Source organism: Coenobita brevimanus, chromosome 34 (genome assembly GCF_032717465.1).
Source record: "Coenobita brevimanus isolate Jiangsu-jjx chromosome 34, ASM3271746v2, whole genome shotgun sequence".
NCBI lineage: Eukaryota > Metazoa > Arthropoda > Malacostraca > Decapoda > Coenobitidae > Coenobita > Coenobita brevimanus.
Window position 1 is genome coordinate 18014826 of NC_136987.1, and position 27342 is coordinate 18042167.

Sequence of the window (27342 nt, forward strand, 5' to 3'; positions counted from 1 at the left end):
TGTATCTTGATACCAGCAGTATGTGAGGATCAAAACGTTTCCTTATTTTTAGATACAGGCTCTCCAGTGAACTTAATAACACATGAAGAAATAAATAGAATTCTTAGAAATAAGAAGAAAGTAACTTTTCTGGAAGAAGCTGATTTAGATTTATATAAGGTAGATGGAAAAAAAATTACAGTGAAAGATATGATAAGGTTAAATATCAGTTTCACAGACACTACAAGACCATTCTCTGCATTTTTCTATATCGTTGAAAACTTAGCAATTAAAGCTCATATGTTACTGGGCTTAAGATCCATGAGAGCAGAGAACATAACTATACTTCCACAAATGAATGGAATAGACTTTGACAATGAACTCATAAAGGAAATACCATCAGAGCCCTCACCGATTAGTAAAAGAGAACCAAAAAGAATTGGTAATATTAAAGGCGTAAACAAACATATACAAACAGATGAGTGTATAGATCCACTCCCACCACCAGCCCCAGCCTCCAGAATTAGTGACCCAGATAGCAGTACTGATTTATCAGTTTTTCCAGCCCATCTCACCAATGATTTAGTTATACCACCTAATCCGTACATGAAAGTTACCAAAAAGAGCAAATTACGGAATAGTACTGTTCTTGTCTTAGAAGAATTATGTAAAGTAAAGGGATTGTCAGTAGAAAACGCATTATGTCAGATGAACAACGAAGGGTAAACTCAGATATTAATAATTAATCACATGAATGGAGAAGTTTAGTTGAAAAAGGGGACTTGCATAGTTAATATTGAAAAATGTCCGGCCCCTGTGAAGGAAATAGTTATAGCTGGAGTGACAAGTGAGATAAAATCTACGGATAGAGAAAGCATAAAAGAGAATTTAATTCACTCAGGTGAATTTGATGAAGAAAATGATTTGTTAACCCTGCTGGAAACACACAGGGACACCGTAGCATTACCCGGAGAACAATTAGGGTGTACCAACCTGATTAATCACAAGATTAATGTGCACCCAGAAACACCACCAATTTTCGTACCAGCCTACAGCATCCCACACTCCCAACGTACACTTGCAAATCAGTACGTCAATGAAATGTTAAAACTTGGAAATATTGAGCCTTCAGTCTCCCCGTGGATTGCCCCATTATTCTTCATGCCCAAATGAAATGGAGAAATGCATGCGGTAGTAGATTACCGTAAACTAAACAATCACACAATCCCAGACCGATTTCCCATGCCATTGCTAAGCGACATTCTACAGAATATTGGACCTGAGAATAACATATTCTCAACCATCGATCTCCTAAACGGCTATTATCAGATACCGGTTTCAGAGGAGACACGTAAATACACTGCCTTTTCCACAAACAGAGGCCACTATCAATATACAATGATGCCGATGGGACTGAGGACAGCCCCAGGCACATTCCAGCGTCTTATGAATTACGTATTGTCCGGAATTTTAGGACAAGGAATATTTGTTTATCTTGACGATATTATCATCGCAGCGAAGAATATTACGGATCATCTCAGGAAATTAGACTTACTCTTACAAAAACTTAGTGATGCTGGTTTAAAAATTGAGCTTTCAAAATGCAAATTTTGCTTTAAGGAAATAAATTTCTTAGGCCACAAATTAAGGTCTAATGGTATTCACACCACTGATGAGAAAATACCGGCAGTGAGAAATTTTCCTGAACCCACTACGACTGACGAAGTTAGACAATTTTTAGGTCTAGCTGGGTACTATAGGTCATTCGTACCACAATTCTCTCGTATAGCCTTTCCTCTATTCCAACTACTCAAAAAAGATGCTATATTCCAATGGGAAGAAGAACAAAAAAGGGTAATTAACAATCTACAAATTAAACTAACAAATGCACCTTGTTTAGCATATCCGGATTACACAAAATCATTTCTTATTTGTACAAACGCATCAGTTAAAGGATTAGGGGCTGTACTGATGCAAGAAGATAAAAGAGGAAAGAATCAACCAATTGCATTTGCCAGCAGACAAACAAAAGGTGCAGAGAAAAATTATTGCACTACAGACTTAGAGGCACTTGCAGTGGTTTTTGCATTACAAAAGTTTCGAGATTTGGTATATGGTTACGAAATCCACTTATTCACCGACCATAAACCACTAGTGAGTATGTTTAAAGAAAAACTCCTCTCTGGGAGGAGAGCAAGATGGATATGTACAGTTGAAAACTACAATGTACAAATTCATTATATACAAGGAAAAATGAACATGGTAGCTGACGCATTATCTAGGAACCCGAACACAATTCAGGTCGCGGCACTAGATCTCAAAGGAAATATCCCAAACCACGATGATATCGCAAAAGCACAAAGACTTAACCCAATATGGTCTAAAGTTATATACAAGTTAGAAAGTGGAGATGACATACAATTACCCAAACTGCATGTACCACTCAAACAATTCACAATGGTCAATAATACATTATACAATATTAACTCTAAACAACCAAAACGCCAAAGAAATACTAACCAGTTGGTAGTGCCTAATGACATGATACCCCAAGTATTACGAACGATACACGATAGCCCACATGCAGGACATCCTGGAAATGATAAGACATTCAGACAAGCCCAGCTGTTATATTACTGGCCTTCATTACGAAAAAATATAAACAATCATATAGACAGATGCGAATCATGTGCAAAACACAAAGGATACCCAATCACACCTGCACCGATGGGTAATTACCCTGTACCACATCAACCATGGGACGTTGTCGCTGTTGATTTACTCAAGATGCCATTATCATACAATAATAACCTATACGTATTCGTAGCAACGGATCATTTTTCCCGTTATGTCATTTTAGCTCCAATTAAAGATAAGACAGCAGAGACAGTAGCAAAGGCAATAACAGATAATGTAATATGTCGCTTTACTACCCCAAAGGTACTAATAAGTGATAATGGAGGAGAATTTAATTCTGAGATCTTACAAGAAATATGTAAACAATACAACATCAAAAAGGTTAACGTTTTAGCCTATCACCCAGCATCGAATGGGTTAGTAGTGAGACAAAAAAAAAGTATTAGATGTGCTACGACACATTCTCAGTGAAAATTATGCAAGCTGGGATGATTGGATTCCCAGAGAAGAAGCCTCATTTAATGGATCTATAAATAAATCAATAGGTGACACACCACATTTCATTATATATAGGACAGATAAAAAACTACCATATGAGCTCCTAGAAGGTGACAGTCTGCCCATATACAATTACGATGATTACTCTAAACTCCGTTTACGTGAATGCCAGGACATACACAAAAGAGTAAAAAAAAACAATTAACGATGTCCAAGGAAGAAATGACGGAGGCATTTAACAAGAAGGCAAGAGATTCACCTATCAGCTTAGGAGACATTGTTTATGGTATCATTCATAAGAGAGACAATAAATTATCCCCAAAATTTGAGGGCCCATGCAGAGTAATTAACATAAAAGCAAACAAAGTTTTAATTAAGTGACTGTCAACTGGCGAAGAGAAACAAGTTCATATTGACCATTTAAAACGAGTTTCAAGGGAATTATCCAATAATTATTCAGCATCGGATACAACCGAACAGGCGAACGTACCTCAAGAAACCAAGCAAGAAAACAACAATGATTACAAAAAGAAATTAAGGTCACATGACAAACAATCAAACATAGGTGCAACTGTTTCAATAAAATCTACAGTATATCATTTATGAGAATTAAATATTGATTTAAACTCCTTCTATAAATGATATAACAATCAACCGTAACGCTCATCATCACTATCATCGACCACAGCATGACCATATTAGGAAATTAATAGATTTTTTTTTTCGGTAGGTAACGATGAAGGGACCTATGCTATGGATTCTCCTGTACATAGCAAGAGGATATGCGCACTTAGACCCCCAACACATAGTACGACAAGGATGCCTCATAGCTCCAACGTCCACGACTTCAATCGTAAAAGACGTCATGAGTACTGAAATAAGTCTGGATTACTTGTATGAATTACCTTCTTGTCTAGAAAATCTTGCGAAGCCTCTGCGAACCCTGGACTTCATGATAGGAAGCTATGTTTCACAAGCACATAACACAAAGGAAGTGAATGAAATAGTGAAGTTAGCGAAATGGAAAATAGAACAGGCAAAGTCAACTATGCTCATCATGATCCAAGATCTCCCATCTTATGGAACGGAGGTACTGAGCAACAGGAACATCACACGTACTCGCCAAAAGCACGGTTTTTTCTACCTGGGTGGCGCAGTTCTTGGGAACATCTTTGGATTGGCTACAGAGGATGACCTTAAAGAAATAAACAACAAATTTAATAAAATAGCTCGGGTACTAACATACCAAGATAAATTCATCACAGGACAGAACTCACCAATGAAGACAATTGTGAAAAATCTGAAAAAGGCAGAAAACATAGCTCTCGAAAGTGTAGATAAAATAAATGAAATGGAAGGTAACATTACACTTTTCCAACACCTCTCCATCATCACAGAACATATTGACACGATTCTACTACAATTAGACGACACTAGAGATCGTTACAGGGCACTTATGCAAGGAATTGCGAATGCTGGTGATGGCAAGATCACAATTGACTTACTCCCAGTTCATGAGCTACGTCAGATAATTAGTCAAGGCATACATAAACATAAATTGAAGCCTTTGTTCCGAAGTAGGGAATTCATGCAATATTATCTATATTTAGAAGCAACACTAACACCAACATCAGTAGTAGTTCATGTACCATTCATAACTGAAGACCTGTTCACAGTATACCAAATACGTCCCTTCCCCTCTAAAAATAACAACACATTGATTATCATCAACATCAACACAGACACCGAACTCATCATGGTCTCCAAGAGACGGAACACTGTCACTTTCGCAAGTGAATCAACGATTGAACGAAAGTGCCGCACATACTTACATGCTGTTAATCTTTGTCCTGCGTACATTTTCACGTTTCAGCCTACTGATACAGTCCCTTGTGAAAAGGCTATCATCAGAAATGACAATATTCATAATCACTGCAACTTCACTTTTGCTCCAGATAAACTTGTACACCATCAGCGCATCGGACACTCACAGTTTTTTTATTTCACTCATAACACATCAGTTTACATAGTCTGTCCAGATATACCACCATCTCATACTTCAGCCTCAGGATTATACATAACACCAGACTACTGTGCGGTATTTACACCAGCCATGTCTACTTTATCCACCATCAATCACTACACCATCCTCAATCATACACACAAACATTTCCACCCACTGCCTGATATGGACTTAAACATGGGCACAAGTATTAAGTTGACTTCACCTAAGTCTGAAACTATGCATCTGATCAGTGAAACAATGAAGCCCTGGGAAGATTTGAATTTGAGCATGTTCAACCCATATTATGTGTATAACCCAGCACCTACTGTCTTTATAATCTTCTGCATTGTATTTGGAGTACTGCTCTTCGCAATGCAGAGAATGCATGCAAGAATTGCAAATTTGGAGTCAGTATTTAGTGGGGGGAGAGTTAACATTCAAGTTATCCCCCCTGAATGAAGTGTACATATTTTGTATATAGTATTAATTTTATTTAAAAAAAAGAAGAATGACACATAGAAGTATACCAGTATCATTATCTATATATGAAACATTAATAGCTCTTACCATGATCTTAACTTTGAACTATTTTTTTTTTTCATATATGCATTTTACTATTATACATACACATTTTACAATATATATATATATATATATATATAACAAAGAAGAATGACCCATGATATAGAAGTATGGCATACTAGTACCATTATCTTTAAATGAAATAGTAATAACTCTTACCATAATCTTAATTTTAATATTTTTTTTTCTTGCATGTATGAATTTCACTACAATAACCCATGTACATACTGTATGACAATTAAATAGTTTACCTTTAGTGCATTTATTCAAATATGTATACAACTTGTTTAAAATGTAATATCACTGGATCATTGCAATTTACTATGAATAGTATATGTATACAATATTATAATCCATATTATGTACTAATAGATTAACATATGTCAATGATAATTGCTGTCGGAGGACCTTCAGCGGCGTGGCCGAGCAATGTTATGAATCCATATTATAATTACAAATCATAATAGATAGATAGATAAATAGATAGATAGACAGCTCCATGCAAGCCTGGGAAAGGGAAATGATCTTGCAAGTTAACTGAGGAAATGTTGACCATACACAGGAAGTAGCAAGTCAGGGGATGATGTAGGTAGTGTGTCAGCGAGATAGCATGCGAACAAAGCCTAGTGACCATACACACACATACTCACACACAGGTTTCTGGAACTTTCCAACCACAGTGTAACACACGTGACACGACCCCTGTTTCACCAGAATTTAGGAAGCAGAGCTCAGAAGGAGACAGGCCATAGAACCGACAGGTAGTGGAGAGAGTGAACAAGAAAGAGGGGCCCAACTAGACTTACTTATTATATTGTCTCTGTAAGACATACCCTGCTCAACTTAGATTTTCTCTGAAGATAATAAATTAAGATCAACTCACTGTATTCACCTTTAATCCCTACTACAACAAATCCAGAGTGACAACTAAACAACAAAACTTCTCTACAAGTTACTACAAAGTCTTTATGACAGTAAATGTTAGGTGAAGATAGTATATGCCATAAGGGCTACGTTATGTCGTTAGGGTTGCTTAAGATAGGTTAGGACATTAGGAGCATTTTAGTGAGGTATTAGATTACATCAGGAAAGGTATTAAATGAATTACACTGGAGAAAGCTCCATCGCAGCGGTAGGTTAGATGTGGTAGGGCTACGTTGTTTTATGGTATGCAGCAGAGATCTATGCCTGTGGTAGGATTTGATAGTTTAGGCTAAGTTAGGGTAAGTGCAGAAATAGGTTACGCTGGGGAAACATGTCATTTTATTTTACTCCTGCCTAGCCTGATCCTATCCTTGGTCTCCCGCTCTTTTATTGACCATCCCACACGGCTAAAGACCTCATCAGTAACAGAATGGACACACCCACCATGTTGGTTCCGCCTCCATATAAGCTGCAGAGAGGGAGTATGCTTGCTTGTGCGGTTGAATCCAGTGATACATTATGCACTGTAGTTTAACTGCCTCCATGCGGTTTTATTCAGTTTAGTTAATTGTACTCCTCTGAAATGGAAAGAAATTCAATTTGTTGGGCTGAAAGACCTCGTCAACCATTTTCTTTCCCGGAGTCTCTTCAGAAACTCAATAAAAATGCTTTGTACGATCAATAATGAAATATATACAGCGCCATATAAGACTTTTCCTTTTTTGTGTTTGTGTGCTGACCTGACTTGTTTAGACAGCTTGTGTTTGCTGTATCTCTTACTGCAATGGTGTCATTTCATGTTAGGTAATACAGCTAGGAATGACAATATTAATATAAGGATAAGAGACACTGCATTTACTTTTTCATTTCACTCACATCTATTATTATTATGTTTCTGGACACAAGAGCATCTAGAGAAGCAGTTCTGTCCGTCTGCCTCTCGCTAATGATATTCGGACTCAAGGTACTTCATCCTCGTAGACTTTAGCGACTTAACCCCTTAACCGCGGGTATTGTTTTGGTCTGACTGTCCTCTCCCGCGGGGGTTTCAGCCAAATGTAAACAAACCTTTAAACCTTAATAACTCTGCACAGAATAAAGCTAGAGAAAAAAATAAGGTACCATTAGAAAGTACAAACCTTCAGCTTTCCATTGATGTAGGTTTCATGACTTCGTTGACTTTCACAGGACGGGGAGAGCCGTTAGAAGTGAGGGGTGTGAAATAACTATTTTACGCCCCACACACCAGTACCAAATGCCAACCACTCTCTCATAATAGTAATATAAACATATATGAACACTGTACATACGATAAACACCCACTCTGTGTTCACTGAGGTAGGTAAAAGGCACTTCCCTGCGGCTGCGCCCGCTCTTCACTGCGGCTGCGCCTCACTTCACTGCGGCGGCACCCGCTCACTGACGTTTCCTGCGATCTTTTCATTATTTCTAACTTCTAATATTATTTTACATATAATATGGGCAATGTACATTATATTTACAATGCACTTATTACTATATTGCGTCACTGGCGCATCACAGAATTACATAAGTGCCGCAGAATTCCACAAGTGCCGCAGATTCTCTTATTACAATATCACTTATTATACTGGCCAATATTTCCTTTATTTTCTAGGCAAAATATCCCTTATTACTACATTATCCATTATACAATTATTGGCAAAGCACGTCACTGTCGCATCACTATATATCACTGTCACTTTCAGTATTTACTCAGAGAGTGGTACTCGGCAAAGCACGGAGTTACACATAGAGCGACTTGGCATTCAAGGCACTGGTGTGTGCTCATTTTTCTCGTCGTAGGCCTTCGTGTGGTGGTTGAACATACTCTGCAGCGGCCCTGTGACAACCTGCCGCCTGCTTTAGGAGGCAATTTCACAAGCTGGTGCCGGCTCATGTAATTGCGGCACTCAAGACGGTCAGGTTGTGTGTCAGAGTGTCGCCTCGGGATCAATGCCGTCACCTGACCAAATCGTTCAAGTAGCTGCTGAACGACAGTCTTGAGAAAACTGTCTCAGTGATGGTTGCCTTATGCCCCCCGACTTGTGTCTTGTAAAGAATGAAGGCGTTGAGCATGCACATATCGAGCATGTGCAGGCAAGCCTTCCTGTACCATCGGGTGTTTCTCCTGAGACAGTCTATTTCGCCAATCATCATATCAGACTTATCAACGAGTCTCATATTTACATTATAATCAATGACGGCATCAGGCTTCATGATTGGCTCTCCCGTCCTGTAGCTGACCTTCCCAGTTCTCTTCATTTCCCCCTTGTGGATGGTGCTGATCATATTGACAACCTTCTTGTCATGCCACCTGATCGCAAGAAGCTTTTCTGACTTCTTCAGGTGAACATCTCCCCTGGATGATGATGATGCTTCGGGGAAACTAGGCCACTCTTTCCTATAGCTCCGTACAGTGCCCAGTGCCAATGCCGTGTTCAGCAAGGTATTTGGAGAGTTTCGGTGCTGTGTAATAATTGTCTGTGTACAGCACATGATTACCACCAAAATACCTCTCCATCAGCACTTTTACAACGGAGCCAGAGAAGCCAAGGGGTCTTTCCTGTTCACATCCATTGTGCTAGCCGAGTAAATGACAAAATCCATTATATACCCCGTCTCACAGTCACACAGCACAAAGAACTTTATCCCAAAGCGGTGGCGTTTGCTGGGGATGTACTGCCTGAATTTGAGACGTCCTCTGAACAATACCAGGGACTCGTCTATGACGACTTTCTGCATAGGCTTGAAAAATCGCATAAATCGATCCCTAATCTTGTTGAGGAAATCCCTCACTTTCCACAAAGGGTCAGTTTGGGACGGGTTGTCATTATCAGCGAAGTGCAGGTATCCAAGCAGCTGTCGGAACCGATCCCGTGACATATACTTCCCGAATATGGGGATAATAGTTATGTCATCCACGAGCCAGTACTCCTCCAACTCATGTCTCTTTATATGGGCCATCAAAAACATGAGTGCAAAAAAAACATACAGCTCTCTGATCCCGACAGGCAACCACGACACTTGCTTTGGCGAGCCAATAGGTCCCAGCCCTTGTGCTGCACACTGAGTTGCATACCTATTGGTCTCATCGCTGACATGCTGCACAATTTCATCATCAAGGAAGGCCAGGAAGTAATCAACAAACTCATCACCTGCGTTGCATGGGAAGGCAGGCTGTATTCCAGCATTTGTCATATCAAACGGTGGATTGTGTGGCTGGAAATCTCCACCGTCAGTCCAAACAAATGCATCAACTTGCCCTGTGCGTGGTTCAGTGGCAGGGGCAGGTTGCATTTCACTCTGCTTCCCCGTGAGAAGGAGCTGATGTAGAGGCAATGGGTGAGGCAGGAGGTGAGGCAGGAGGCAAGCGGGAGGTGGGTGAGGCAGGAGGCAACGGGGAGGGGGTGAGTGCGGGGCGGTGAGTGGGGGGGTGGCGCGGGTGAGGGAACTGAGCGGGGGCAGCCGGGGTATTCTGACCTGGTGCGTGGTGAAACTTGACCCTTTCTACCCCGCTTATCACCTCGCTTATCGCCTCGCTTATCGCCCAGCTTTGCCCTCCAACTGCCACGCATCCCCTTTGTTCTAGGCCTGCCTGCACGGCCTGCACGGCCTGCCTTCCCTCGCTTTGCAGGCTTTGGTAATTAATACTCCTCAGATGATGTAGACTGAGGAGAGGGCAATGACATGATGATGATGATGATGTGAGGGCAATTGGGCTAGGGGAACGGGAAATTGATGGGAAATGTGTACTAGGGCCTGGTGTGGGAGACGTGAGCCTGCGCTTCACTCCCTTCCCACGTGCAATACCAGATTTGCCCATAGGAGCCTTTCCTTTCCCAGAGTAAGTTGGGGGTGGTGGGGGGAATCAACACGATCACTTTCATCACTGTCACTATCAATGGAAAATGGTTCACCACCAATCACTGCCAAATCATCACTGCTTGCTGTGAGTGTGTCACTTTCACTGCCACAATCAAGAGTAGTACTTACTGTTTTGTCCAGCTCAGTTCTAATTTCAGGAGTGCTCAACCCCTTCTGCCTCGCCGTCGGCAGTTCCTTTACCGGTGTAGAGGTAGAGGGAACACTAGCACTAAACATTGTAGAGGAGGAAGCGAGCGACGATGAGTCGGGACGGAGCGCCATTATCACGCACAGAGCTGGACAGATACTGACTGACGCGGGTCAGGGCAGGGGTGGGGGGGGTCCCCTCGGGGTTGGAGGAGGGAGGTGTGGGATGGCTGGCGTGAAAGAACTCGACAGCTACTCTTGCGTGAGAATATTTGCGCGCCGGGAAAACGCGCGGTGTTCAAAATATTCACGATCATTCCAGAATGCCACCCGCGGTTTGGTCCAGTTTTGTCGCCGTCATTCTGGAATGACACCCGCGGTTAAGGGGTTAATCGAAGCCACACCATAACACTTCAAACCAAAAATCCTCTCACACCAAAGCACACCAAAGACATCAACCGCAGGGCCCTGAAGCTCCTGTGAGTAGTACTTCTGCATACCATACTATTTCCGGACGATTTTCATTCAATTTGGGGAAGGTCTGTCGTACCAACACATGTTACATTCTCCAACAACCAGTTCAGTATAACAGCTTCAGTTTACATTCATTCTTGCTACTTCCAGACGATGCTCATTTATGGAAAAACCTCTCATGCTACAGGAGTTAAAAGTTAGGAAAATTATTTCATCAGCTTTACATAGATGACGACTATTGTTGAATGTTGCTCCTACCGTCAGACTCTACTGTTCAGCGTAGGAAAAGCCCATGATATTGAAGGGGTTGATGCAGGCCATATCTGATCGTTCCAGTTCGAAGTAGTCTCTCCTAAGGTGACGTAAATCGTACGGAGATGGTAACCCCTCCCCCACACTCACAAATTAGTCATCGTTGTAATAAGATGAACTGAGTGTCTCTATCTCCTCACAGTAGTACAGTAAGACAGGTTTTCTTCATGCTGAATAAAGCTCTGTTTTTACCAATATCATGTTAAGTCTACAGACGTCATCGTACCTGAGTTAAAGAAACACATTCTTTGTAAGTTAGCTAAATCTAACTCGATTTCCTTTCTTTTTTTTTTTACTAGTCACCAAATGTATTGGTTACGTACACGGGACGTGTTTGTGTGAGAAGAGTGAGCCTGGGTCCAGCATGGGGGAACTGTCTACTGTAGTGTGTTTTAGTACAGGGTCTGTACACCCTAGCTTAACCCTGGATAGGCATAGGCCTTTTCTAGTAATACCACAGGCATACCTGGGTATTATTCACCCGGCCCTGGAAGAAAAAAAATTCTAATCAATAATTATTCATGAAACTTGGTATGAGTGTGGAAGAATCTCTCTTGTTCACATTGATATAGGTATTAAAGAAAATTTAATGAGAGGTAGCAATGCAAAGACAAAAATCCTGAGATCATTAAAAAAAAAAAAGTTCAAGAGTTGATAGGTATGTATATACAGGAGTCAAAACTTTTTTTGCCCTTATTTTATACTCCTTGCCTGTATCCTCAAAACCTTCCAGACACAGGCTGCTAGCTCCTCTTTCACCAGAAAACCATAAGTGAAAAATACTATTCACACCCGACCACCCACCCACCTAACACTGAGTCTCAACACACAGTGCAGCTACTGAGAGAGAGAATATTCTGGAGATAAAGGAACCATGTGTATAATACAGTGTTGCAATATCATTAGGTGAATTTCACTCAGGTATACCTGTCCAGGGTCAATCAAGGAAAGCCACTTAACATTCACTGTCCTTTGGAAGTCGACTGGTATGCGTACTGACTCATGAGATAATCGAGACTCAGGCTGGAGACACTGATTTAAAAAAAGATGGGAGAGTCCCTGCCCTGAGGTGCACTGTCTTATGTTATTCTATAAGCAGGTGTTGACTAGTGCTTTAGGTAACAGATTTCTGGGTTGACACGCTGAAATTTCTTTAATGAATAGCAAGTAGAAGTGTAAGCAGGGAACAGATATAGGGACTATTTGTATGAGGGAAATGTTCGAAGTCGACGTATTAATTTTCTGACCGTGTTATTCACTCCCTCAAGCCGCAAGTGTTAAGTAGAAGTGACGCGCACGGTACCGAATACACTGGTAGTGACAGGTATGGAAACTGCAAATGTTGGCAAAGAAGTAACGTACATGGTGCGTGCTACCAAAGACATTGTTGGGAAGCGAAAGTATGAAGTGAAAGTATGGATACAATGTACAAATTAGTGAATGATGGAAATTGCAAGTGTTGCCTTGGTGGACTTCGTGCACGGCATGTACACCTCCTGAAAGGTAGTCTGAGGAAAAAATCATTTTTCTAAAATGGTTTCTTGTTCTCTTTGATTTCATTTAAGCGTGATGGCAGAAAAAGCATGAACTGGAGTGGTTCTGGGTAATAAGACGCCACAAGAGTTAATCGGGCCATAAGTCCCATTATTCGGCCAGGCTGCAGAAGATGGCCACCACAGCTGACTCAAGCCAAGGCTGAGGCCAATGTTGGTCCCTCAGTGCATTTGTGACTTGACATATCACAAAAGTCAAGTTGACTGCAACAGCCCAGTTTGCTGTAACCGTTCACTGTAGGTAAACCGATGAATAACAACGGCCAGACTGGTTGCAACAGTTCAGTACGCTGCGGCCACTCCAAGATCGAGTACCAAATAAATATCGCCTGTGAAAGGCAAGTCTGCCTATCCTCTGGTGTTCTCGAGAACTATCAACTGAGCCGTCGTAATCCTGACTAATATCATTCACATTCGTAGAAAAAACGCTCATCATTTCTATACCCAACCTTAGCTTTGTGCTAGGCCACCAGCATGGTCCCTTGGACCATAAACTTGCCCTACTGATGAGCTAATTTATAGTAGCTTCAGCTCCCTCTGATCTCAAGGGCGAAGCAGTTGATAGCGACTTCAGTGGCGGTATCATAGCCACTGCGCTGTGTCAAGAGGCTTGCATGGCATCTGCTTACTGGTTTTATATTGTCGTATGAAAGCAGTTACCTCAGCATAGTGTCAGCATTACACAGTATGGGAAGAGTACTGAGGTTAGTATTCTTGATAGAACAGGGCTACAAGTAAAGTGTAATACAAGATGTTTCATTTCTTTTTCTTTTTTTTCCCCCCACTTACAGTGCAGAGAAATGACGCCTTTCAGTGTAAATGAATGCTGACTTGTTCACGGGCAGAACCAGAGAGGTAAACTTTAAACGCAATAGCTGCGATAATGCGATAAAGTTAATTCGTACGACATTCAGATTAACAGTAGGCGATATTTTTCACTTAGAAAAGAATTCTTAACGTGAAAAGGTTAATTTCCTGTTCAATTAACGTTTTTTGCCGTGAACTACAAACTTTGTAGTATATACCAGTTAACGTTGATTGAATTCAGCTTTTTATTTTCTGTTATCTCCACATGATTTTATTAGATTTAGGAAAGACCTTCAGTGAGGAATGGGTCGTGAAGGCCATTTGTAACTCCACCGATTTCGAAAGCTCTCCCTTGATGTAAATAAAATCGTTTCAAAAGCAAAAATATAAAGAAGAGAAAATACTTCCTGGGGCTGAAGATGTAATTATCATCAAAATTATTATTCACAGGCCATCACCGCTTCTATTAATAGATAATTTAAAGTATAACTCCCATGGCGCCCACTTGAGTGTGACTTGTATAATGTCGAGACAACTTGCCTGAAGTTAATTACGGCACAAACAACCACTTTCACAGCCAGTCCCTCTCCTCTGCGGTGTCGGCGTGGCGCACAGTGCTCACAACTCAGTATTTCCTGGACAAAATTCCAAGCTGTATCCTTCATATTAATGAAGGAGCGGTTTGTTCTACATAAGATCAGAATACAGTTATTGGTATTTACCTTATGCGGGTAGTCAGGGATAAAGGTCTGTCTAATATTTCATCAATTCCTTCTGCTCGCAAAATTTCCTAAGCTGAAAGGGACTTGGTATATTTCTGTCACAGTGGATGATTCTCCTTTATATGATGCGCCAGTGAGGACAGTGTTTCTTTCACAGTGGATGATTCTCCTTTATATGATGCCCCAGGGAGGGAAGTGATGGACATGCCACGAGTGTGAAGTAGACACAGTGGAGCATTAAACAAACTTTTGACCTCGACTGCACATTGGTTAGCACATCCTACTCGCAGCTCGACGAACCTGAACTAGGGCCAATATCTACTCGTAACTCAGATTCTTATTTACAACAAGAACACTGAACATAGCAAGTTTGGCACCATCATTTACTTGACTTTCCTGGAAAAAATGTTCATGATAATTTCTCCTCCCTAACTGAGGTCTATTTTTTGCTGGACGAACAAGAGACGTGGGAGAACTCCACAATCTCTGTTTTTGTTTTGTTTTTTTCCCCCAGATTAGAGACTGTCGGCTGCCGTATGTTTCTTCTCTGCCTTTGTCAACCCACCAGTACATATGAGTTCAGTTTCGTGGAAGAAGACTGAGACTATTAAAAATTATCGTTTGCCTTACTGACACTCGTGTAGTGTAGCGGTATGAATGCAAGCTTTCCTCTTATTTCTTCTCTTGCCATAATACAGTGATGTAACCCATATATAAAGACTGTGCCTTTTTGTATGAGATTCTGAGTATACTGACATTTATCTAGTGCTTGAAGTATGCTTATGAGTACACGGGTACCAGTATCATCATGAAATCTTCTTCGTAGAGTCTAGCAAAACTTCAAATTACCGCCGTAACACTGGACAACATGTCTTCGTTGGCTGGGAAACTCTGGCTACTTCCCTCTAGCCGGGATAGGACTGAAGGGTGAGTAGAAACTATAGGTTGTGAGCGTACAGTCAAAGACGATATTTTTTCAACTTACCTACTGTTTCAACTCCACATTTTGGGGAGTCCGTCACTTGCTCCCGACGGTATCGTTTCAATGGGAATCATTCACGTACAGAGAAACATGACAAGCCTCTCCCTTCTTAGGAATATTAGGTAGCAGAGGAAAGTGAGAAGCAGAAGACGTGACATTGAGGAACTTTGTCCCCCTATGACACATGCAATAAATGCTAAGTCTAGATCCCGTCTGTGATGTTTGTTTCATGTATGTTTTCACTCGACAAATTCATTACGTTCAAAAGAGAGATCTTGCTGTGGATGAACTGAGAACTTTGCCACTGATCAATCCTTTCACTAAGAAGGGTCAAGTTACATATATGCGTCATCGTTGTGAAGCGGTTGACATTATCCCGCATGACTTGTTAGTACCTTCACGCCGAGTACGTGTTGTATGATATTCTTGTTACCATCAGATTTTTTTATATGTGCGGAACTGACCTTCGGCAGCAATGGAGTAAAGGACGTCTATATCCCACCCGTCCGTTTTGAAGTCTCCCTTTAGGCCAATAAAACCATCTGGATAGTGCAGGAATTTAATTTTAAAAAGCCTGCATGTCAGAAGACTGGTTAATAATGCCAATGCTTGCTCAGGTTCTGAAAAAAACAGTGGCTTGGTAGCCAGGGCCAAGGTCCCCACGCTCCAGCTGGAGGAGATTGATACAGCCTCCATTGGCCCTTCATTACGAGAAGTCTCCTTTATGAATAGTTAAACCGTTTGATCTATCTACCTATCTATCTATTGCCAAACGCCTAAATCCCGAAAGGGTTGGTCACAAACAAATCTCCTCCATGTCGCCCTGTCCCCTGCCATTTCCCTGTCCTCCCCGCAACTCACATCCTCCTCTCTCATATACCTCTCCACCCCATCCCTCCATCCTATACTTGGCCTCTCCCTCCCTTTCACCCCCTGAACCTCACTCACATACACTCTCCTCGCTACTCACTCGCTCTCCATTCTCTTCATATGGCCAAACCACCTAAATATACTTCTAACAAATTCTATCACATTCACCTCCACACCAAAACGCTCATTCACTCCCTTATTTGTCAGTATGTCTCTCCACATGACTCCACAACTCCTCTCAAATTACTCATTTACCTTGCTCTCACTCTTGAATTGTGTCCTTTCAACAAGGTCCAAGCTTCACTTCCATATATTAGACATGGTATCAGTACTATGAAGCAGCGACTGTTTTACATCCCTGCTCACTTCCCCACTGCTTATCACTGCTTTCAATGAACTAGCAACCTTTCTTCCTTGTTGTGCCCTTTGAAGTACTTCATCCTCCAAACTTCCATTCTTACTCATAACATTACCCAAGTACTTAAACGCACTCACATATTCCTTCTCCTCATCATCCAGCCTCACTGTACATTCACTGACGTCATTTCTCTAGAAGACCATAACTATACTTTTCCCTACATTCACCTTTAGATTCCGTTTCTTACACAGTCTCCAAACCTCATTCACCAAGCCCTGAAGTTCCCCTTTGTCTTCACTTAACAATACAGATCATCTGCAAACAACAGAACAGGAAGTTTCTAAACGCTGCCCTCTCTCATTAGGGCTGCTCCGACATCCATTGTATCTCTTTTATAACCCCGTCCATATACAGATTGAACAACCATGGAGACATAACACATCTCTGTTTCAATTCAACATTCAGATAGAAAAATTCACTCAGTTCACCATCCATACACATTGCAGCCATAACACCCTCATACGTACTCTTCACTGCATTCAACAGCTTCGAATTTACTCCATATATTCTTAATAGTTTCCACATTCCTTGTCTATCCACCCTGTCATATTCTCCAAATCCATGAAGCCCGCAAACAGCTGCTTTCCCTTCTCTATAAACTTTTCAACTGAAGACCTAAGGACGAATATTTGACCTACACAACCTCTTCCCTTCCTAAAACCTCCCTGATAATCTCCAACCAAATCCTCTGTTATATCCATACCTCTGTCAGCAAGTATCCTACCATATACTTCCGTTACACTAAGAAGGCATATGCCCCTAGACTACCACAAATTATTTTTCCCTTTTCCTTTGCACAGGAGAATAATTGTACTAACTTCCAATCCTCCGGAACTCTACCTTCCTCCCAGGCCACATCTTCCATATACATTCACCTATTATCTATCCCATTTCATAAGCATTTTACTACATCCTCCATCAATTCCTGGGGCTTTCCCCATTCTAACTTTCTTCATTGCTTCCACTACTTGCATCCTACCGATCTCTTCTTCCCTTCTCATCCCCCTCCTTTTCTCACCAATTCCCGAGCCACTTATACTTACATTACTTTCATTCTCTGTGTTTAACAATTCCTTAAAGTTTTTCTCTCCTTCTGCTCACCTTTTCTCCCTTCTCCACTGTCAGTCCACCATTTTTATCTTTGACGCCCCAACTAACTTCTTTATTACCCTGCCTAACTCTCTTTACCTCCTTCCAGTTTACACTCAAATTCCTTTGAAATTCCTCATCCACTTTCTTCTGATTCTTCCTCTCTACATGTAACTCTCTCGTCTGTCCCTCAACTTTCTCCACGCCCCTGCTTTCCATCCACTCACTATATGCTTTCTTCCTTTGTGCCACAGCGTCTCTCACCTCTTCATTCCACCTTGCTGTTCCTTGTACCCCGCTCATCTTCTCTTCACCCCACGCACCACCTCACATGCTGTACAGATTTCTTCTTTGAATATCTTGCACACACCTTTTACGTCTCCCATTTGCCCCAAATCACATTTACCTAATGACTCCTCAACTTCCCTCTTAAAATCTTTCATTTTTTTCCATCACCTTGCAACCTTTCTTCCCTCCTTGATTGGACTACTTCCTTCTGTCCTTCTATCCTTCTATTCCTCCATTGTGCTTGACTTTCATCATCGCCAAATGGTGGTCAGAAAGTCCACTCCCCCAGCCTCTGTATTCTCTTGCATCCATTACACACCATTCCATTCTGTCATCCACACACACACATAACCAATCATTGCCTTCCTTTCATTCAGTTCACCACTCACCCTTTTCGTCACTTGGCATGTATAAGTGTGGATTATTTTGTGCCTAAAGAGGATATTGGCTATTACCAACCCCTTCTGTGCTCAAATATCCACTAGAGCACTACCATTTTTATCCACTTCTGCAGGCACACCCCACTCACCAAGTACTCCATTTTCACTCAGGTTCTGGCAATACAAATAAAGCGATAAAAGCCATAAAAATACTCGTACATCATCGGCTGGAAATAGTTAGTGCATGTGTCTTGTCACTCAAGTATTATCATTGCGCTGATTCTGACTTTCATTCCACCTTCTTTGAAGGGGACAGTGATTTCAGTGACCCTATTACCAGTCTTTTGATTCTTTTTCTGAATTAAAGATGAAACAGTCAAACACACAAACAAACAAACAAAAACACGACCAATATTTAAATAACATATAACCATCTATCTATCTATCTATTTATCTATAGCCAGACGCCTTAATAATGTAAGGGTTGGCCACAAACAAATCGCCTCCATGTCGCTCTGTCCCCCGCCATTTTCCTGCTCTCACCCCAGCTCACACACCCCTCTCTCATATACTTCTCCACTCTCTCCACTCCATCCCTCCATCTCCTCCTCGGCCTCCTCCTCCCTCTCTCCCCTTCACATTACGTACACTTTTCTCGTTAGTCTCTCGCCCTCCATCCTCTCCACGTGGCCAAACCAACTCAGTGTATTTCTCCTAACGTTTTCTGTCATTCCACATCCACACCACAATGCCCCTTCACATCCTCATTTGTCAGTCCGTCTCTCTATGTAACTTCACATGCTCCTCTAAAATAACTCATTTCCACCACTCTCACACTTAACTTGTGTCCCTCCAACAAGGTCCAAATTTCACTTCCATACGATAGAGTTGGTATCACAATACTACCATGCAGCGACTTTTTAATTTCCATAATAAAGGAGCAAAATAAATCAAAATGTTTTACTTATGGCCGCGCTAGAGCTTGACACTAAATAGGCTACGCACAGTTGTTAATAAGCGAGGATTAAAGCGCCTAACATTCAGGACCGGGACCAACTCACGACTACCCCGCTGTCTGCGTCTTATCACTGCATGAATTCTTGAGTGCGGGTTTAGCTCACAGTTTTATCTTACATGGTAGAGGATGAATCATTTGGAAATGAATTTATGATTTTTGCTAGTGACGTTTGCTAAAAATTCAGGTAATTAACAATATTTCTTCCAACCTAACTCGGAGATTATCATCATTTTGCAGACTTTTATTCGTAGCTCAGCTGCAGAATAATACTACAGTTCAACATCCTTTCCACAGCAGATCTTCATGAATAGCACCGTAGAGGGGGAGGCGGTGGCTGAATCGGCAGAGAGGCGGCTTGCAGTCCTAATGGATCCAGGATCGAATCTCGGCTGGGGCAGGGAACAGTTTAAGGATTTGAATTTCCTAAAAGCAGACTTTCCTGATCTACCTGATGACCCGCCGACATGTCGTAAAAGTACCCCCGCTAATACCAATACACCAGTCCTGTATGAGACAGCCCTAGCATGTATTCAATATGGACGGTGGGTGTTAGCGCCGAAGTGGTGACATGTGGAGGTGTAGGAGGACTACTGGGCCTTGGTATAGGCTACTGCCCCCAAGAAATAGGCCCTGAGCCTTTGTCCAGAGTCGGACACATAAAAAAAAAAAAAAAAATCCAGTATTAACCTCTTGGTACAGGTCAGCATTCAAAATGGTGAAAATAATACGGCTCGATATCTTCCCACGGGACTTCTTCGTGATTGGCACCGTTTTTTAGTAGCACCGAATTCAAGTGCTAATCCAACGTTACAACTTAACATTCAGGATGAGAAGAGGGTTCAGCTGTTAAAGCTGTCCATTGTTTTTGTTTAACCAGTCATGTCCTGAGGTTTTTCGCACCTCCGACACCCCCCAACCCCGAGCTATTTTGGAAATTTTTTTTTTTGGTTAAAACTTCCGCTTTTGTTGAGAAACAAAGGAAAATCACCAAGAAAGGGCTTACAGTGGTCCATAAGTGGTCAGAACAAGTGAGGTCCCCCGCGCCAGGTATCGTATTGTATTATTGACGTGTGAGTCGTTCACGTTTTCTATGGTAGGAAATACTGGGAGAAACAACAAACAACACCTCTACATTTATTGAATTTGAACTAATAAACAATAAGAGTAACAAGAAAATGAATTTCAAACACATATATATGAAAAATAAGCATTGTACCTTCGCACGAGCATAGTGAGTTGGGTCCGAGTGGTAACATGCTATGTGCTAAGTTTCTTGTATCAGTCAACATATCATTTTTTCTCTTGTATACTTCTGTTTCAATGACATTTTACCAATTTTTACTGTTTGTAAATGTTTTCAGCTGTTTTCATTCATTACGATGACATGCAGCATAAGTATAGCGCACATCTTGCTAAGGGCACTCGCTATGACTCGTATTTCAACATACTCATTTGTTTTATCACTTTCCTATTATTGTTTTCTTTACATAGAACCTTTCCTCCACCACTGTAAATGTTTTATTTACATTCATTACGAGAGCATTTAGCGAAATGCTAGCGCATATTCACGTAGCAAGCACAATCTCAAACACTCGTGCTTCATCTTCTTTATTTTTTCACTCCAATTATACTTTTCTCACTTACATTACACACGTTTACACCCCTATACTGCACTATACATAGTTACTGGCATTATTTATTCTAGTGAGCGTCAGAATATCGCACGAAAATACCCTCGCAATGAATGTTTCGACAAACATAATACTCAAACACTTACATACAAATTTTTCACTTATATTACACACTTTCCTACTTGTTGACTCCTATTTTCATAATTACGGGCCTTATTCATTCCACTGAGCGTCAGGAAATCGCATCTATATACACTTGCTAGGAATATTTTGACTTAGAATATATTTCAGCACTTACAATACTTTGAACTTATATTATACCCGTTTGCATTTCCCATAATAATATTTACATATTTACGGGCCTTATTTATTCCACTGAGCTACAGAATATCCCATCAAAATGCCCTCGCTACATATGTTTCCACTTAGATCATATTTATACTCTTACATACTATTTTTGCACTTATGTTATACCCGTATGCACTTTATACTAATATTTTCACATCAACAGGACTTATAATTACACTGAGCATCTGTTTATCGCATTTACTGCAGAGTTACGGTGTCCTATCACATTAACACCATATTGGAACTGCATCAAGGTGTGATACTCACTGAAACATGTGTGAATACAGAGACCCACGTCACACTCGACGCACTCATAGCGGGTGTCCTTCCTCTGTGTGGTGAGTCTCACCCGGGAATTGCTACACACGTGATACCTGCGTTGGGGCCTAGGTCTATTTGGCTGGGGAGGGATAGGAGTGGGGAAATGGCGGCCAGATATTCCAAGGGGAGTTTGGGCAATAGGGGCAGTGCGGGTGCGATGTTGGGGCCTTTCAACAGCATACCGTGCAAACATCTCTCTTGTGAGCTCCCTCACAAACCCTTCAAAGGTTTCCTGAACTCCTGTTGTCATAGCGTGCAGGTGGTGGTAATTCAGAGCAGTGATATCTAGCAAGCGAAAGAGCAGTTTCTTATACCACTTCATCGTGGTCCTGGCACACTCGACCGTCGATATCATGGAGTCTGACTGGTCCACCAGGCGCATGATTATGTTATAATCCAGGACACACTCATGTTTCCATATGTGACGCCTGTTCTCGCTCTAGTAATCCACGGAATCTGTACGGTCCATCAAAGGTCGGTGAACCGTGGACAAGAGGCTTACTTCTCTATTATGGTTCCACACAGTTGCAAGTATGTTGTTGGCTTTGAAGAAGACAACCTCATTCCTATCAAGTTTCAGCCCTACCTTGACCATGTGACGCCGGTTCACCTTCACGGTACCACAGATTCCCGTTTCATGCATGTGTAGATAACGAGTGAGAAGAGGGCTAGTGTACCAATTGTCCAGGTAGAGGACATGACCACAGTGAAGGTAGTCTTCTATCATTGTCTTTACCACTGCTCCCGACAGTCCAATACTCCGATCTTCTATTATGTCTGTCTGTGCACCAGTGTACAAGACTATGTCTTGCACATAACCAGTCCTACAGTCACACATAACAAAGATCTTGAACCCAAAACGGTGCCTTTTGCTGGGAATATACTGCCTAAATGAAATATTGCTTCTCCACAACACAAGACTCTCGTCTATGACGAGGTCTCTATAGGGATAAAATGACGAACGAGATGTTTGCCTCAGGTGATCAAAGACCAACCTAATTCGCCTCATCTTATCTGTGTCGTTCGCATTTGCAGGATCATCAGCATCGTAAAAGTGGAGGCGACTTAGAATTTGTTGGAACCGATTACTGCTCATGACTTGGCCAAATATTGGTGTCAGCATAACAGGGTCCCTTGTCCAGTAGGCCGGAATTCTGCTTTTTCATATAATACCCACCAAAAGGACCAGGGCAAAAAATAAGAACATTTCTGAAAGAGAGACAGGGTAATCATATATGATAGAATGCCTGCTCAATATTCGCAATCTTTCACTCTCACGGTGCTGGCTGCTTGCAAAACGGTTGGTTTGGTCAACTATCTGCTCCACGAAAGCCTCAGTAAAAAACGGGTGGAAAAAATCCATCCTGGTGGAATTAGGGTGAATTCCGGGAGCAAAGCAGCCAGCGCGCCCCTGCTCAGTGAAGGGGTGAATGAGGGGAGAAAAATCACTCCCATCCTCCAGATTCCATCCCACAAATCCCTCGTCCCCATCAGTGCTTTCGTCTGGGTGGGGAGGAGATGCTGGTGGGGGAGGTTGGGGAGAAGGAGTGTGGAGGGCTTCCCCACTCACACTCCTCCTCCCTCGGCCTTTACCCTTTCCCTTTCCCTTACCGTTATGGCCTTGAGGAACATTAGGGGGCTGTGGGGATGAAATTAAGGAATATTGGGGAGCATAAGACGTGGTGGGGAGTGGTTCCTCTCCACCTTCCCCCTCCATCACAACACCACATGATTTTTCACACACCCTCACTCGCCCACTTGTTTGGGAATATTGGGGAGTGTAAGACGTGCTGAGGAATCGTTCCTCCCCACCTTCCCCCTCCATCACAACCCCACGTGATTCAGGACGCACCCTCACTCGCCCATGTGATACACCCCGCTGCCTCACATCACCTAGGGAGAGCGATGACTCACTCCCACCGCTCACACTTTCCATACTCCTCCCTGCACTTTCCCTTTTGCTCCCCACTACTCCATGGCACTTCCTACCTCCCCAAACAAAAGACTAGGCCCATACCTGCTCATCCGATGTGGTGTGCACTCGGGGCGACGATGAGTTATTACCTCATGTCCGTACCACGTGGCAGCACGTCCCACGGCTCCATCCTCGTCCTCATCCTCGTCATCAAATTCGGGCTTCACATCACGTTGGGGCTGGGCAGAGGATGTTCCATGCTGTTTTTTGGCCGGCTGCCCCTTTCTAGCAGCACGGTAAGTCACCTACTGCTGCTTCCTAGGGGACGGGACTTCCTCATCACTGCTGGTGGTTTCCTCCTCCTCTAGCTGTACATTATCTTTGTCAACAACCTCGTTGTCCAGTAGGGAATCACTGTCGCCTGTAAAGGCATCTAGGGCAGCTTGAATTTCGTCCTCTGAGAGACCTCTCTTCGCCATGTCTGAGCAGGACCGTCGATAATAGGTGAGTGACCGAGCCGCCGGTGAGCGCAGATCCGCGAGGTCGCTGAGTGTCCCAGCCTGGTGGCAGGTAGGGGATCGTCTAGCGACCCTAAAGTACCGAAAATCAAGCGCGAAATTTGAAAATTGTGCAAATTATGCACCTTGCAATTGCGCGACGTACCGGTACGTCACCGGGACTGGCAAATGCAAAATGTTGCAACGTACCCATATGTCGACGGGATGCGGTGGGTTAAAATGGAACACAATCGTTTCATTTCTCTTTTCTCAAAAATGCTAATTGTTGTTTATTTAAATTCTTACTATAATTTTTTAATTATTTGCCATTTACTGATTCACTTAAAAAACAAGCTGGCATTTTATTGTCTACCTTTGATGATCAAATGCAGCTTGAACAGGTCATAAATTACATACAGACACTTGAAGAGTTGCAGATGAAGTTCTTACAACTAGTCCTGTTTACTATGCTGATCGTTTTTTCAGTTGAGCTCCCACGTTCATGATATTATCAAGTCTCTGCTGTGTTTCCAGTAAGGCCTGTGGACACTCTCATTAGTAATGTGTCAGCTACTATGGCAAAGAGGATTGGCAGGCTCTGAGGTAATATTTCTTTTTAAATCCTTGTAAAGACTGTTGGTCCCGTGTTGTGAGCTATCTGAGTGTTTTCTTAATGTTGCAGAACTGATCTTCTTTGCCTTGGAAGCACTTATTCTTTTTTCAAACCTACTGATTAATGTTGAAAATCTTTGTTCTATAACACTTGTTTTAACTTTCATCACGTCACGTACATGGATTTCAAAATATGCGGGGCCTAACTTACCACTCAATTACTATGCATGCTTTGTGTTGCCCTGGAGTTCTGCAAAATCTGTTTTTCTTCATAACAAGAAAAAATTCATTCACCTAATTAAATCTGAGCCTCAAAAATTCCACTGAAACTTCTTCATAAACCAAACATAGGATGCTAGTTCATACTGCAATTTCTAGTCTAGCATTTCATGCAATATTGATGATCTTGGTCTGCTGATGGGTTCAGCCAACAGGGGTATGCTTTGTTTGTTGTAGGATTCATGCCCGCTTGCTTTAGCCTTCAGAACAAACATCACATTATCAACTTCTTTTATGCCCACCCCTATTTTACACAAACAGTGCCCAATACAGTGAATTATCATATGTTCCCATAATAACTGTCAGTAATTTATACCAACAGTGATGTCGTTTCGATGTTACTGATTGCTCTACTGGTTTGCGGTGCGGTCATATTCATTCCCAATAGTTTTCTTTTCTCATTTTCTTTATTTTTTTTTTCTTTTGCATACCCGTTGATTTCATGGCATTACTATACGAAATTTATGAATATTCAGCTGTAATTTCTCCATAATTTTTCTTTGTTTTGGTCCTATCTAAAGTCTGCAATGACTCCTAGTTTCAGTATGACTTAAAATTGATCTTGCGGTTTTCTGGCGAACTTCTTCCATTGTCGTAACAATTTTTGTAGAACTGCTGACTACATCAGAAAATCATGTTCAGGAAATATATACAGTCTTGCAAAGTCGTCAACCCTAAAGTTGGGAACGCAGGGTTCGAATTCCGTAAAAAAGAACAAAACACTTTTCAATATAAAAAAAATCATGCATCTGTACCAAGAGTTCTAGGGTGCCTAAATTCAGTATATTAAGGTTATTACCCTCAATGTCGAGGTGGGGTGGACGATGCTGTAACGGTAGCACACTCGCCCTGCAAGAGAGAGTTCTCTGGTTCGATTCCCGGGTCGACCACGAGACCTTTTGGCACTGTTTCCTTTGCCCTAGCCTGTTCGTACCTAGAACTAAAAATAGGTACCCGGATGTAAAATTGACGGTTGCGTGTCGTATTGCGGGAGAATGTTTGGGAGCTTACTTTCCTTGTCTGTTCACTCCAGTGTCGAGGTCACTATATTTCTGCAACACTGTTGAAAACAGGCGGGAATTTTCATATGTTTTACACTGTAAAATGTTGAGATATTTTGAAACGCATTCTTGAGAAACACATGTTTAACAAAGTCATCCTTAATTTAAACTTACTGCGTTGATAATGCAGGAGCACAATGCCGTACTCATCAGTAGCAGCTTGTTGTTTTTAAGGAGCTGAAGCTTTAAATTGCTTTAAGAATACTAAGGAATGAGTTTTCAGAACATATTCAAATAAATTGTTCTGCATCAGAGCGAGGACAAACTTTAAATATCCTACCTAGCGAGATTTTCAAGTGCATCCATTGCCACCCTAAACCTTTGGACCATGGCAAGATTTATGAGGGGATCTGGTCTCACTTGGACCTCAGAAAAATAGTCTCACATCAGAGACCAATGGCGTTTTCCCTCAGGTAATGAAGGAAATGCTAAGATGCCAAAGTGCAAAGTAAGGCCGAGATTTTTTTTTTTTTTAAATAGTAAGTCGTATGGTGAGAAAATAAAATTATGGTCAGATGAGGCCTGGTAAGACGCTAGGAAACAGCTCCTTCCTTCCGTTTTCACGGGTAAGTGAAGGGTTGACACTTACGTTATATAATTAGTCCAGTAATGTAACGAACACTTTTATCATGTGGAGGTTCTTTTAAGTGTACTTCTTCCCTCTTGAAAACATGATATGATTGCGTTTGTAGACGTTGATAATGACCTTTAAACTTCACTTTTTCCAATAAGTTGCCTGGAAATATGAGAAGCTCACATCTGTAGCACTTCAAACCTTCTAAATAAGGCTTGATGCGATTGGGAGGGAAATGAAAATACGCGTTTTGATTGATTAGCGTTCATCGCTCAACAACAACAACAAAAAAATGTATTAAAGAAAGGGGAAATAGAATATTTATCTAAGTGTGTTCATAATGTTTTATACGAGTACAGACTCTTAGTGCACTGTCCGTGACTACAATTAAATATATGCCTGAGATAATCTGAAGACTTAGGTTATGAATTCTAGATACCAAAGGAAATTCATAAAATAGTTTCCAGTTACCAGGAAGATTCCCAATATGACATTCAATTTTAAAAATCTTTACGTTAAAATGTTTTCAATTAT